The sequence below is a fragment of the Sminthopsis crassicaudata genome, chromosome 4 (genome assembly GCF_048593235.1).
Source record: "Sminthopsis crassicaudata isolate SCR6 chromosome 4, ASM4859323v1, whole genome shotgun sequence".
Classification (NCBI taxonomy): domain Eukaryota; kingdom Metazoa; phylum Chordata; class Mammalia; order Dasyuromorphia; family Dasyuridae; genus Sminthopsis; species Sminthopsis crassicaudata.
In genome coordinates, this window is record NC_133620.1 from 130,098,704 (window position 1) to 130,114,477 (window position 15,774).

Below are 15,774 nucleotides of genomic sequence, written 5' to 3' on the forward strand. Positions count from 1 at the left end.
GAAAGCATTCTTATTATTTTTTCATTCTTTCATAGAATGTTAGAGGTCATGTAAGAGGTCATCTCATCCAATACTTAGAATTTTAGAGAGGCAACTAAGTCTCTTTAGTGTTACCTCTAAGGAAAACTCAGATGTGGTTCTGTAAAGGTAGTACTACAACTATATTGTGATAGTAACTAAATCCCAAAGATAGTTATGATGCTGCTAAGGAAGTATGTACAACTTTTTTGGTATAAAAAGTATCTAAGACCCATTTCACAAACACCTAACATGCTCAAGGTATGGTGGGGAAAAAACATTTTTTTTAAAGTAAAGGAATATTTCTTGGAATTTACATTCATTATCTATATTACATGTATTACAAAGAAAATGGCATTTCAATATATAGTTTATATAATATAGTCACAGAAGGCTACATATTCAATGCAGCCTTATAGTAGAAGGTCCCACAAACTAGAGTGACAAGAAAAAGCCTTTTTTAAAAGGTGGAAATATCAGCTGAATCTTGAGAGAATTAAGAGATTCTAAGGGACAGAGATGAGGAGGGGAACATTTTAGTCAAGTACTGTAAAGAATGGAGCCTGGCGATGGCAGAAGAACAAGCAGGACAGTAGGGTACCATCAAGTGGACGAAAGAGACATGTTTAAGACTAGAAAGATGAAAGAAAGTAAAGTATAGGTCTAGAACGAGAAGCAAGCCAACTTATGAACAATTTTAAATGCCTTCAAGAAGACTTTATATAAATCCAAGTGTTAATAGGAGCCAGTGGTATTTATTGCAGAGCAGGATGGAATGATCAGAACAGTATTAGGAAAATCACTTTAATGGCTGAGTGGAGAATTGATTGAAATGAAGAGATATGCAAAAAGACCAGTTAGAACAATATTACTGTATTCCATCAAGAGGTGATGGGATCCAAAGGGCTATAAAACTGTGCATACCCTTTCACCCAGCAGTGCTACTACTGGGTCTGTATGCCAAGGAATTCATAAAGGAGGGGAAAGGACCCACATGTGCAAAAATGTTTGTAGCAGTTCTTCTTGTGGTAACAAAGAATTAGAAAATGAGTAGATGCCCACAATTGGAGAATGGTTCAATAAGTCGTGGTATATGTTATGGAATATTATTGTTCTATAAAAAATGGTGAACAAGTTGATTTTAGAAAGGCCTGGAAAGATTTACATGAACTGATGTTGAGCAAAACAAACAGAACCAGGAATACGTTGTACACAATAACAACAAGAATGGGTGAAGATCAACTATGAGAGACTTGGTTCTTCTCACTGGTTCAGTGATGCAAGGAAATCTCAATAAACTTTGGATAGAAAACATCATCTGCATCCAGAAAAAAAATTATGGAGACTGAATGTAAATCAGCACATGCTATGTTCACTTCTTTTTTTCCTCTCTCATGGTTTTTCCCTTTTATTCTGATTTTTCTCTCCCAACATGATTAATAAAGAAGTGTGTATTTAAAAAGTTAATATGCATGTGTAACCAGAAAAAATAAAACAATAAAAAAGAGGTGATGGGAGTCTGAATAAGGATGATGACTATATGAATAGAATTAATGAACGAAACAGTATATAAAAAGCACTGTACTAAGCACTGAAGATATAAAAGTAAAAAACAGAAAAATAAAACAGTCTTGAGGAGCTCACATTTTAATGAGGGAGACAACACTTTTAGAAGGTTTTAACTGCAGATCAGATCAAAAAGTCCTTGGGGTGCTGCATCAACATTGATGGTAATATCTGTTTTTAAAAGTTTTTCTTTCCACTGGAAACAATTACATCCATTTCTGATGTTTAATTATTTGATAGTGTCAAAGACTTTGATGACAAGAACTTTTTCTTTCCCTGAGTCTTCAGAAGATGTGACTGTTGCACTCCATAGGAGCATTTGCCAGAATGCATATATCTACACAAGGGTTGCTTCTGAGGATGATGGCTGAGAGCACTTGAATAGAAGCATTGCCCTTTTCAAGGTTCTCAAGTTCAGATTTCTGGGAATTCTATATCAATATCATCATCTAAAGGATGATGGTCAACATGATGGAAGTGGTTTTAGTACTAGGTGTCTCCTGTCTCTCTGTTGGGGATGGCCAGCCCCTTCTCCAGTAGAGTTGCCTTCTTTGGATAATTTCGGTAATGCCCGGATGAATAGCAGGACTAGTAGTTTTAGTGCCAGTGCCTGTTTACCTGTTGATAGCAATTACTTGTTTGCTGGTGATGATGAGGAAAGTAGGTCTCTCCCTTTTCCACATTAGTGATGTTGTAGACATAAAAATGACAATATTTATCAACCAATTTTACATATACACATACACACATATATACACAACACACATTTTTACTAATTGGGAAATATAAAAGGGATGAATAAATTTCTGGGAAAGGAAAATAAGTTCTCTTTTTGACATGCTGTATGATTATAAAATATCCAGTTTATAAATTCCAATAAATAATGTGGGAAATGGATGAAAGATTGGGCCTTGAGAGAGAAAGATTTTCCTCATCTGTAAAATGGGGATAATAATAGTATTACCTCCAGGATAGTTCATACAAGATTAAATAATAATTTAAAGAATTTTGTAAACTTGAAAGCACTATAAGAATTGGCAGTCATTATTAATTTAAATGTATGGAATTCTGAAGCATTATGGCAGTATTATTGGAGAGCCATCCACTCAGCCAGTAAGACCTGGGTCAGTTTGCCTCTTACATACTGTCTCTATGATCCTTGATAAATCATTTGTCTTCTCAGTACTCTACTGAGCCATGGGAGTTTCCTTATTCAGCAGTTCTCTATACCAATGAAATCATATATCTGTTCCCAAATACTGTCTCTGCATTTCTTAAAACTAAGGAGTAGTATGGTAGAGGAGATCCAAAAGGAAGTAGTCCAGTCAGTACAATTCACATGGAAACACTGGGGGGAGGGCGAGGGAGAGGGCTGTACCAAGAAGAAGACAGGTAGATACGGAAGAATCAGTTTTTATTTGACAAGGAACAATGATTAATATCTAACTGGGAATCAAAACAAAATCTTGAAGTGTCAGAGTAGTCTGCATGAAAAGTCATAATCCCAATATGGAGATGAACCGTTCAGATTCTAGTAGATATATATACTATATATATATAGACTAAAACTGTGAGTGGCCAATATTTTGAAAGTTCTTCAGTTGAAAAGATATGAATTCTGACAAATAAGAATTTCTTTTTTCTTTTTCTTCCCTGCACTTTCATTTCCTCTCCTTGGTTTTTTTTCTTTTTTTACTTCTCCTTTTTTCTTTTTTTTTTTCTTTTCCTTTATATCCTTTCCTTTAATTTGGAAATATCTGAGGTCCACAGAATCCATCAAGTTGGCCTGGATCCAATTCCACATTAATTGATTTTAAAAATCACATCAGATATTATTAGCTGATATCAAGCAAATCTTTAGAACAGCTTTGTTACCTTTTCCAGAAAACTAATACATGTTACAAGGAAAATCCTACTGATTATGTATTTTCTTTGTTCTGGATGCTTTGTCTCTCTTAATGATCCCCAAGATTCTATTAGCTAGATCATTGACTTCTATTAAGCATATAGTCCACCAAAACCCTCAGATCCTTTTCAGATGAATGACTATCTAGTCCTTTGCCTCCATTTCAAATAATTGTTTTCTAAGCAGGAATACCTTTCCATTTCTTCTTGTTTCTGAAGTAAAAATGATCTAATAAAACAGAGCCCCAGATTTTGTGTTTATAAGTACTAATATGATGGTGTTCTTTTAAGAGGTTGGGCTTGCTTGATAAGGAAAATCTTTTATGCTAGGAATGTGAGTTTGTTGCTATATGAAACCTAGCATGAAGAATTAAAGAAGTGATTAGCTTAAGGAGAGAGAGAGGCTGAATGACCACCAATCTCAAATGTTATAGGGGCGATTTCTCTTTCAGATGGCTGCTGAGGTCCTTCTATTGTGATATGGTTTCATATACTACTTTATAATATGATATATGATAGGGGGCTCAGATACTGCCTCTGACACATACTGGCTCTTTAATTTCTTATTTCCTACAGGCAGCTTTGAGAATTTAATTTTAAATATGAGAGAGAGACCCAATATCTTTGTTTATCTCTTTATCCACACTGACAAATCACCAATCCAGATAAAAAACAATTTAGCCTTTGCCAACATAATTGACATCTTTGCTTCATCTCAGAAATAGGAAACATGCCTTAGGTAACTTTGAGGTTACTTCTTCCTTGATATGCCTATTCATTCTTTTAGGAGTAAAAAAAAAGAATTCTTAACTGCCAGGTACCAACCAACTAAATGTTAACTTATATATTTTCCACGTCACCATCACACATTATGAGAATTGCTTGCTGATATGTGCTGCTGTAAATGACTTCATTTCTGCAAAAGAATCTGAAATGACCTGATTTGTGATAATAAATCCAAGTTCTGCAAAGAACAGTAGGCATTCAAATTTGAAACATAACAGATACAAACTCCTCTTACATCTAGAGAAGCACATCTAGTGTTTAAGGTCAAACAAGGTAAGGTGAAGGAGGATGAGATGCTTGAGAGGAATTACATTAAATACACAATAGCTGGGTTTATTATCTTGTTCTGGCTAGACCTCCACTGCAGACTTCAAAAAGAAATCTAACCCTCAAAATGACTTTCAGCTCATACTAGTAGTTTGCTACATATTATCATAACTTCAGAACCATAATTTTCACTACGGTATAAACTGATAGATGTGGCACTGTACAGTGGAAACACTACTGAAACTAGGAACTTCTGGCAAAGATAGTGATGTAAACGGTTCTTGACAAGCCCAGGTCCCCTGAGAAATGCCTCAACTACAATGTAAAAGAATACCAGATGAAGAAATGATTCCATAAAACCTAAGAGAAACATCACTAATCTCTAGTGTCCAGTCCAAACCCGTAAAAGACCAGAAGCCTGAAGACATCCTTTTTAGGGACAGGCCAAGAGGCCTGAAGCCAGCTCCATCTCCAGAAACAAGCCCTAAAGTCAATAGAATATTCACCCTAGCCTGTTCTGCAGTGGGAGCTGAAGCCAAAGATTAATAGGTAACTATCCAAAGAGTTGGAGATAGAACAAATGTTCTTGGACAGCTCTCCAGGAAGTCTGAAGCCAACCTAATCTTTACTCTTTGGTTATGGGTCATCCTAGGGAAGAGTCAACTCATAGTAAAGAGCTGCATAGGATAGAAATATAGGGCAGAGATACATAGATAATGCAGGCTTTAGGTGTTTTCTCTAGGAGGCCTTAGTCCTTTATAGGCCAGGGTCAGTTAGAAGGTTTTTCACTTCTAATAACAGGTCAGGGAATTTTTAGATTTTATTAAAGATGTATCAGGTGCCTCAGGTGAGACACAAGAAAAGACATAGATAGGGCAAAGATCAGCATATAAAAATAAAACCATGAGAAGACAAGCAGAAGCCAGAAATTGAGACCAAAGCCAGAGCCTGCTAGGTCAGGGTTGTGGAAGAAAGCAGGGAAAGAGGATGATGTCAGAGAAGTAGCAATGGAAGTGTCATCCATTTGCCCAACAATTTAGTAGTAGGGAAAGAAACTAGGATTAGCTATTCCATCTAAAACTGCAGGAAGGAATAGAGATTAACCCTGAAGCAAAATCCAAATCTTAAAAAGCCAGAGATATCAGTTTAAAAAAAGGAAAACTGCCATATACAACGAAGAATTTGTGTGGCTTAAGAGAAGCCCAGGAGGTCAACCTGGTAGATTGCTACTTCATAATAAGTTCACATAGACTCCATGAAGGGGAAAAAGACTTGAAGAAATTAAGTAGGAGATGAAATTTTTAGTTAGAGCTCTTGAGGAGAAAAAAAAAAGCATAAGATAAATAGTTTGGAAGAAAAAGTAGAAAAGCTCATGCAACACTGAAAAAGAGAATGGAGCAATTCATTGATTCAATTAGATAAAAAAAAATATTAAAATAGTCAAAAAACTGAAAAATTTGAAAATGAGGTTTCTGTTATTAGGACAAAAAAATAAAACAAAACCAGATGTGTTGGAAAACAACTCAAGAGAAATTTATTTAAGACTGAAAAGACTGTGAGAACAATGACCTACCAGAAACATGTGTCCTATTTCAATAAATTATGTAAGAAGCCTACCCCAAATGAGCACTAGGATCTGAAGTCAGAGAATTTGAAAATAAGAGGAATTGGATTCCATGATCTTTCAGGTTCTTTCAGTCTCTAAATCTACTATTCCATAAGTTTCTTTTTAATAAGAGTGATTGAGAAGGTACTTATAGGCAAATTGAAAGGAGTCATTCTTTTATTATTATTATTATTATTTTTATTAAAGCTGTTTATTTTCAAAACATATGCAAAGATCATTTTCAACATTTGCCTTTGCTAAACCTTCCAAATTTTTCCCTTCCTTCCCCTACCCCTCTCCTAGATGGCAAGTAATCCAATATATGTTAAACATGTACAATTCTTTTATATATATTTCCCCAATTGCTCATGCTGCACAAGAAAAATCAGATCAAAAAGGAAAAATGAGAAAGAAAATAAAATGCAAACAAACAATAACAAAAAAGTGAAAACACTATGCTGTGATCCACACTCAGTGCTCACAGTCCTCTCTCTGGGAGCAGATGGTTCTATCACAAGAATATTGGAACTGGCCTGAATTATCTCATTTTTGAAAAGTGCCACATGAAAGAGTTCATTCTTTGTTATCACAGTGTACTGTAATGTGGGAGTAGTGGATGATTCTTTAGGAATTGACTAAGCTACACAAAACAGTACGGTATAAGCTCCTTAAAACAAGATCTTGCTTTTTTTTGTTGTTGTTCCTCATTTTAATATGCATAGTCTATAGTAGATAGATTCACACAGAAGAGCATTTTAATAAATGTTTACGAATACTTAAATATAATTGGCTTGGCCAATGTATTGTTAGAAAGTGGTCAAGGCAAAATTTGAACCTGGTATTACATATTTTAAGCCTAGGACTCTACCAACAACAAACAAGTATGTCTGAAGGCACCCAGTTGGGGGAAAAAAAAAAAGTACAGCAAATAACAAAATGTGCACATGTGAGTGCTCTTTGTTCACATAAGATGGAAGCTCAAACTTATATGAACTGATGCTAAGTGAAATGAGCAGAACCATGAGATCATTGTACACAGCAACAACATTATGTGATGATCAATTCTGATGGACATGGCTCTCTTAAAACAATGAGATGATTCAAACCAGTCCCGATTGTTCAGTGGTGAGAGAGCCATCTAGAGAGAGGACTATGGGAACTGAGTGTGGACCACAACATAACATTTTCACTCTTTTGGTTATTGTTTGCTTGCATTTTATTTTGCATCTCTTTTTTTAAAAAAACTTGTTTGATTTGATTTTTCTTGTGCAGCATGATAATTGTATGAATCCGTATGCATATATTGGATTTACATTATGTTTAACATATATTGGAGTACTTGCCATCTAGGGTGGAGAAGGAGAGAAAAGTGAAACACAAGGTTTTGCAAGGACTAATGTTGAAGAATTGTCCATGCATATGTTTTGAAAAATAAAAAGCTTTAAAAAAAAAAAAAAGAGAGAGGGAGAAGCTTAAAAGTTTTAGTGACTTCTGCATGAGATCATCAAAGGAGAGGAAGAAGAAAAAAATTCCAAATTATAGCCATAATGGATACCCTTTTTTTAGCAGCTGGGAGAAAACTGATGAACCAGAAAAAAAATATCAAAAAATAAATGGTTAGAATCAGGAAACAGTATTGAAAAGGAATGGTGAAATAGAGGTTAATATAATACCTGACATAGAGCAGGCTCTTGACAAATGACTACTGATTGGCAAGTAGGTCAAGTAGTAGGAAGGATTTTTTTGTCACTTTTTTTGGCACAAAATACATATTGCAGCTCTTTATAATGCTATTCTAAGAAGATTTTCCCCAAAATTTCCCTTAGGTTTTCTCCTTGAAAAAATTGTGATTCTCTAGTACTAAACCTATACTGTCAATTCATTTGATCAATCATCAGGTTGATGCCTTATGCTATAGCCTTCAGGTCTAAATTATTTGACTTCCTTTGAGTCAATGAGTGTCCTATTCTACTAAATTATTCTTTTAAAAATTTATTATTCATATAGCTAACAATTCAAATTTTAAAGATAAATAAGATTTTTAAAAATAGAAGCACTTTGGCAAAGTTAGGCAACTCATTCATTAGCCTTTAACTATTTTTATCCCTTCATGGACTCAACTCTCCTTTCTTTGTAGTAGATTCCATTATCTACCCTATTTTCTCCTTCAATTATTCATTCAGACTTATGGTCATCAATCTTTCTGATGTACAATTCAGATTACTGCTTAAAAACCTTTGGTTTTTTATTGCATAGTTGTTAATAGCAGAACGGTAAAGGCATGAGGGAGGAAAGTATTTTTAAAGCACCTACTAAGCACTTTGGACACAGTTTAGGCATTAGGACTCTAGCATGTTTTCCCACTATTTTCCCAAAGTGAGCATTATGTATTTTATGTCCAACCAAATTAAAGTAGTTTTGGTCTCTCCAAAGTCCCCCTCACCTAAAACAACCTTATTGCTTTCCTTGTTTATTGTCTGTCTATAGAAATCTTACCTATCTTTCAAGGTTTAACTCATGACTCTGTCATGAATTCTTCTTATATCTCTCTAGCAAGAACTTATCTCTTCCATTCCTCCTCCTAAACTCACATTTGATTTCACTTATAACATATATATTCTTAGTAGTTTCTTTCTTACTTATAGTCATTTGGATTACATGCCTTCTCTCCTTTATTAGAGTATAATCCCTTTGACTTTAGAAACTTAATGAAGTAGATGACCTTACTAAATTTGGTCCATCTAGCCTTTTTTATATATAAATGTATATATACATATAATACTTTTTAAATATAATTCAAACTTTCTCTGTAGATTTGAATGGAACATTACTTTCTCATTCATTCTGAGTTTTTATTAGCTCTAAGTATTTACATGGCACCTGTGCTTTAGAACAACTAGGTGCCAAAAGCATCCAGAAGAATTTTTTTGTTTGTGAAAATAGAAGCCTTTAGCTGCTTACTTATAGCATCCATGAAATGATAATATTTGCGCTTTGAAATAATCACTCAATTTCTTATCTTTTGCTTATGGCAAATCAGAAGGGAAGAGGGAGTGAAGGAGTAGGGGGGAAAGAGAAAGAAAACAAGATCTAGAGAAAGCAGGGAGAAGAAGAAAATTACTTCTAGTATATCTCTGGATATTATGATTTCCTGGAACTTTTCTTTTACTAATACTTGACCATCCTTTCTTAACTATAATGCTTATATTTGATAATTAACTTTACTAGGTTAGAAACTTCCCTACAAAAGGATTAGTCATTTATTTGTGTTTTGTTTCATACATTACTCTTCATTTAAAAGGCTTGAAGTTGGAGCAGCTAAGTGGCAGAGCACCAGCCCTGAAGTCAGGAGAACCTGAGTTCAAATCTTGCCTCAGACACTTAACACTTCTGGGCTGTGTGACCCTGGGCAAGTCACTTAACCCCAATTGCTTCGGGGGGGGGGGGGGGGGGAAGACTTGAAGTTACCCAAATACCACCCTTTACCGAAATTTAAGTTTACCAAAAAGACATTTGAATGGATACAATAAAGTTTAGAAACAGATATAAGGTAATTTCATCTCACACATATGTTACATGCCTCTGCACATACTAAGTGCTTAGCTATTGTTTATTGGATGTCAATAATGGCATTCAAGAAAATGAATCTTACGAGTTTTATTGAAATTTGGAACATGGTTGTACAGAGATCTTATGTGAAATAGGCTCTGTGTGGCTGGGGAAAAGGAAGAAAAGTCAACAGCTTTTCTAACTTCTTTAGCCCAAACACTAGGAGCTATGTCTGTTCTTTTGTACTTAGATAACTCAGTTTCAGTATAGATCAAAGATTGGCTGTTTTTATTTTGAAGTATATATGCTTTTATCTTTGGAATTCAAAGGAGAGAGGTGAGTAACTACAAAAAAGAAGTGAAGTTTGAGTACCTTGAGCCTTAAAAATTGTAGAAGTTGATTCTGAATAATTCCACCTATCATTAGTTAGAGGAAAGGGAAAATGCCTACTTGGGGTGAAATATTTTAAATAATTTAAATCCCTGCTATTTCATTAGCCTGAAAATTTAAATTATCTAAATTACTATCTTATAGGAAAATGGGAAATCAGTCTGGCACAAATTAGATGTAGACCAACATTTTCTGCCATATACCACTATAAAATCTAAAGGGATACATGATATGAAGATAGGCTGTACCAATTTTTTTTAAGAACTGCATTCATTCAGTTACCTTTCATAGCTAGGTAGGGGATGAATTATTAATGAAACAATACATAAAGTTAAAACATAATTTCAATTACATGAAATTGAAAAACTTTTAGATGACTAAAAGTAATGCATCTAGAATAAAAAGAAAATTAAATTATCTATTAGGGAAAATTTTTCTTAAAGTATCCTATATAAGAGTTTGATAAATAAGATATAAAGGCAACTAACAAAAATAAATCACTGAAAGACTTTCCCTAATAGATAAGTGCAAAAATATAGGAAGAAACAGTTATCAAAAGAAGAATTGCAGACTACTAGCAACCACATAAAAAATGCTCTAAATCACTAAAGACAAAAGCAAATCAAAACATTTTCAATTTTTTGCTTATATTTGGGCATAGTACATATTGGAAGGGTTGTGGAAAGATAAATATGCTGATGCACTGTTGGTGGAAATTTAAATTGGCTCAATCAGAAAGCAATTGAGAATCATGTAGAAAAAGGAATTAAAATATCTATATTTTGACTTTGAAATTATTTAGTGATACTTAATAGTAATAAGAAAGAAAATATTTATATACCCTAAAATATTTCTAGCAGAATTTTTTTAATGGTGAAGAACTGGAAGCAAATTAGATACCCATCAGTTGGAGAATGGCAAAATAAATTCTGGTACATGAAGACAATGAAATAGTGTTATACTATCAGACCTGATAATTATGACTCTAGCAAATCATAAGAAGACTTAAATTTGCTCAGAATAGGATATGCCAAAGAAGGAAAACAATATACATAATTACTATAATATTGTAAATGGAAAGACAAGAAAATAATGGAAACTGGGCCCAAATTGTGATGACCAAACTTGGCCCCAAAAGAGCGGTATTAGAAACCACCCCTGTCCCTTGTTTGTAGAGGTTCTTGTTAGGACTATGGATATACATCATTTTCAGATAAAGTCAGACATTTCCAAGATGATGTTTTGCGGACTTTTATTTTAAATCTTTGTTATAAGACAGGAAAGTAAGAGGGAATTGTGGAATATGGGTGATTTCACAACAAAACATAGCAAAATGGTATTTTTAATTTAAATTTTAAAAAAATTACATTCATTTCTATTACCTTTGCTTTTCTCTAAATATGGTATCCCTTTTTTAAACAAAGATTCAAAAGATAATATATATATATTATATATATATATATATATATATATATATATATATATATATATATATATATATATATATTATATTTCAGTAAAATTCCATCTATCAAAATGTATATAGCTCAAGCTTTAGAAAAACTTTCCCAGCTCATACTCATAGTAACAGAAAGGAGTAGAAATTCTTTTTCTTCTCCCCCAAACAATTCCTTCTTAAGAATGACTGAATTGTTCTCTCCTATAGATCAACCTAGAAGTCCAGTGCTTAGTTCCAAATTGGCTACTTTATACAATCCTAAAACATGATGGATTCTTCTCAAGTAAAACCAATACACTAGTTGCATAACATCATCGTTTTTCATACAATAGCTTTCCTTCCTTCCAAAATGATTAGAAACTTTTCACACCTAGCTCTATATTATTGACTGATTGATTCAATAGTGTTTTACGTAAAGTAGTTACTTTAAGTGGAGTATTGATTGATTTCATCCACAGTCCTTTTCCTTATATTATCTATATTTATATTATGCCACACCTATAGTTCAGAGAGATGGGAGACACAGATAAAAAGATATAGAGAAATACTAAAAGCCAAGGACAGAGACAGAGAGAAACAGAAACAGAGAAAAAGACAGAATGGTGGGGGGAAGAGGGGAAAGTGAGGAAGTGTATTTTTTAAGTTTTTTTCTAGAGCCACATTAGGGTCATTATAATGATATAACAATTGACTAACTTAAAAAAATATTACTTTATTTTTCCCCAGTTATATATAAAAACAAATTTTAACATTCGGATTTTTAAATTTTGAGTTTACCTCCTTCTTTTCCCTCCCCCTCCCTGAGACAGTAAGCAATATAATATAGATGTGGAATCATGTAAAACAGTTCCAATATTAGTCATTTTGTGTAAGAAACACTCAGTCTACTTTTTAAATTTTTCTTCTTTTTATATTGTTTTATTCAATATGTGTGCATTTGTTTCTGCTTACTTTCTCCTGCTTCTCTGAACTTTTCATATGTAACATTTCCAAAGGGACAAAAATATGTCTTTACTTTGCTGAAATTTATCTAGCCTTTCCACAGTCAATGGGAAACCATTTTATTTGCAGTTCTTTGCTAGGTACACAGTTCTTTTGCTATACAAAGTGTTGCTATGAATTTAATTTTCTTAGTGAAAATGGTATTGTTCTTAGCTTTTTATATTCTTATGGTATAATGTCTAATAGCATGGGATCTGTCTGTCTTGTTCTATCTTTCAAATCTCTATCTTTTGGTCTCTACCTCTATACTTGAATCTCTCTCTCTTTCTGAGTGTGTATATGAGAGAGAGGGAAAGAGAGAGATGAATGTGTGTTACTTTTCAAGCATAATTCCAAATTTCTCTTTGGAATAATTAAACCAATTCACAGATCTCTCAGTAGTCCCAGTGTCTTTCTTCTCCTTTTAACTTGTAAGTCTTCTCCTTGATTACTTGATAACAAAAGTATTAGGGAAAAAAAAAACAAAAAAAAACACATCATTCCGGTGCTTTAAATCCATCTGTAGCAACTGTCTTACTGCCAGATTCATGTACAGCAACTGCAACATCGTCTGTGGATCCCAGTTATTGTCTATGACAATAAGCCAGTCTTGTGTTTCAGGGATAGTGTTAACCTTTGTAAGAGAGACTTCATTTTGCTTCTAACACAATGAAATCATTGGAATCATGCCTTCTCTTTGTGTTAACTATAAATGATCACTGCAGATGGTCCGGGCCTTCTAAGCTAGACAGAAAGACTGTGTACCCTTTGATACCTAAGCCTCCAAGGATTCCATTACTACAATTACTACAACTTGAGAGAACTTTATTGTTGTTGACATCATAAAATCTAGAGTCCCATAGAAACTGAATAGCCAAATCACAAGCAGTGGGCTTTTTTAGAACATCCTGCCCCCTCGTACTAAATTCTTAAAGAGTCAGCCATTATCAGCAATGCACACTTATTGTCGCCTTCTCCCTTTCTTCTCTAGGAAATGAGATCGGAATTCCTCCAGATTTGACTCACCACACTGCATTTGGAGGCATTAAGCAATCAGGCTGCTAAATAGACTGGTTGGGATTTGATATATGAAGCATCATCCTCTCAGTTGTGCAAACAAGAGGGGACTGAGAATACATTGTGAACAAAGTACAGCGAGTGAGGGCTTGTAGATGATCTGCTTTGATTTCTGTCTCTGAGATTAGCCTAGAGATATGTCACCTTAACTGGTATTTCTCTGACTCCAGGTAATTGTGAGATTGTCCTGAATCATGAAATTAAATAACTAGTTGCCAATTATCCTATATATTCCAGGATTATTAAAAGAAAATAATAGATGGTAGATAGAAAGTCAGTCTTGGAATCAGGAAGATTTGGGTTCAAATATAGCTTTATGCCTGTAAGCAAGTTATTCAATTTCTCGATGCCCTGGGCAGATCTCTTAAGTTCAAAAATTAGACAGGAATCTACACTAATAAAAGGAATTTCCCCTCTTTGTAAATCCTTATAGTGGTGAAATCACAAGTCCAGAACATAGAACAGTATTCTTTGTACTATAATCTGCATCCAAATATTTTGTGCATGTTTTTTTCTTCCAGTTGAAGGTGAGCTCCTTTAGGGAAGAGTCTGGGACGTGGTAGATGCTTCATACATACTTTTTTAATTAAATTTCATTGAATGAACCAATGGCTCTAAATTAACTAAATAGTTTTTATTCCCTCAAATATCATATTACCAACATTTTTGGCCCATCTTTTTTTTTTTTTTTTTTTTTTTACTCACATAAACTTGCCTCACACATCACAGGTATTTCATGATCATCATACTTACTAAAGTGCTTTTGTAGAATTTGTACTATATGGATGTTCCCAAAAGTCATAGAAAGCCCCTAAGACTCCTGAGAGCTGAGCTATAGGGAAAAAATATGACCTAGAAGAAAACAGTCCCTCTCTAAGATAGCCAAAGAGCAGATTAGGGGAAATACATTATATTTCCTTTCTTTCTGGGAAGCAGCTACTTATAATTTATCCAGCCTTCACTCTGTTTACTCACTCTCTACTTCCTTCTCCTTCACCTACCCAACACACACACACTCTCAAACTCTATTGCTGGTAAGGAAATCTAAAATTAAAACATCCATGTCTATTCTGCATAGCTGTGAGCTTATTAGGATGTCCCCAAGTGGAAAGCACTTAATCTGTTAGGTATATTCCTTGGGTTAGTCTCTGAAGGAACTGCAGTGTTATCATATAAAGAAGAAAACTCCATCTATTGTCTGATTTGGAAAGACCTTAGGTAGGGTAACTGTGGGAAAAAATGCAAAGAGCTACCTAAGATTGTTTTATTTTTTTCATATTTTTGTATAAATTGATAGTCCTAGTTAAAGTCTTTTTTTAAGTTCCTTATTTTTCCCTAATCTTGAAAACTTGACTAATCAAATTGAATTTAATTCATATGAAGCAGTTTTTCAGAGTGCTAAAGATAGCTTGGCTTAACTCAAAGGACAACATTTTCATAGAATCTCTATTCTCACTGATTTTGGGTAGACACAAGATTACTCCTGAGAAAATAGAAGAAGGGAAAGAAGAATCCATGTTTAGGTTCCTTTTTCATCGCATGAAATCCTTGACTAGAATTTTTTTTCTTCCTTTCCTTTAATAGCAATTACTTTTCAGGGATAACAAAAGGGCCCACAAATCTCATTCTTCTTACTTGACATTGTTTTGGAGGAATCTAATGAGCTCTTTTTCCAAGCAAGAGAACATTACCTTGGTGTCTCAGAAACAAGTGCAGTAGGAAATTATTATCGTCCAAATATCAATCCCTATGAATTAGTGCTTTGTGCAATGCTTAGTTGAAATATTAGTCATTCTCAAGGCACATATGAAGGCCATCCCATGAGTTTCTTAGAATGCCTTTTATTTCCTTTTAAAGGAAGAAAATATAACTAGCAAAGAATTGTTGAGATTGTGCTAATAACACACTTGTTTCAGTATAACAAAATTAGCAAAAATACATAGGAATGCATTGTGAAGAGTAGGTGGGGTAAAACAGGAAGATGATGATTATTCTTACTGGCGTTAAGCTTTTACAAATTTTTCAACAGCAAAACAGATGAGTTAGAAGAATATGTTATTTTTAGCTATAATTATAGAAAGATTACTAGAAATGCTAATTCAGATAATAAATTTTGCAACAAGATATCAACAGAAGGGAAAAATCATGATAGCACATATTCTATATAACA

The 15,774-nt window shown here is 33.9% G+C and overlaps 1 protein-coding gene across 1 annotated transcript in view; it reads left to right on the top strand.

The window, feature by feature from the left end:
* PRKN (parkin RBR E3 ubiquitin protein ligase) overlaps positions 1 to 15,774 on the top strand; it is a 1,861,641-nt gene that overhangs the window by 1,177,929 nt on the left and 667,938 nt on the right.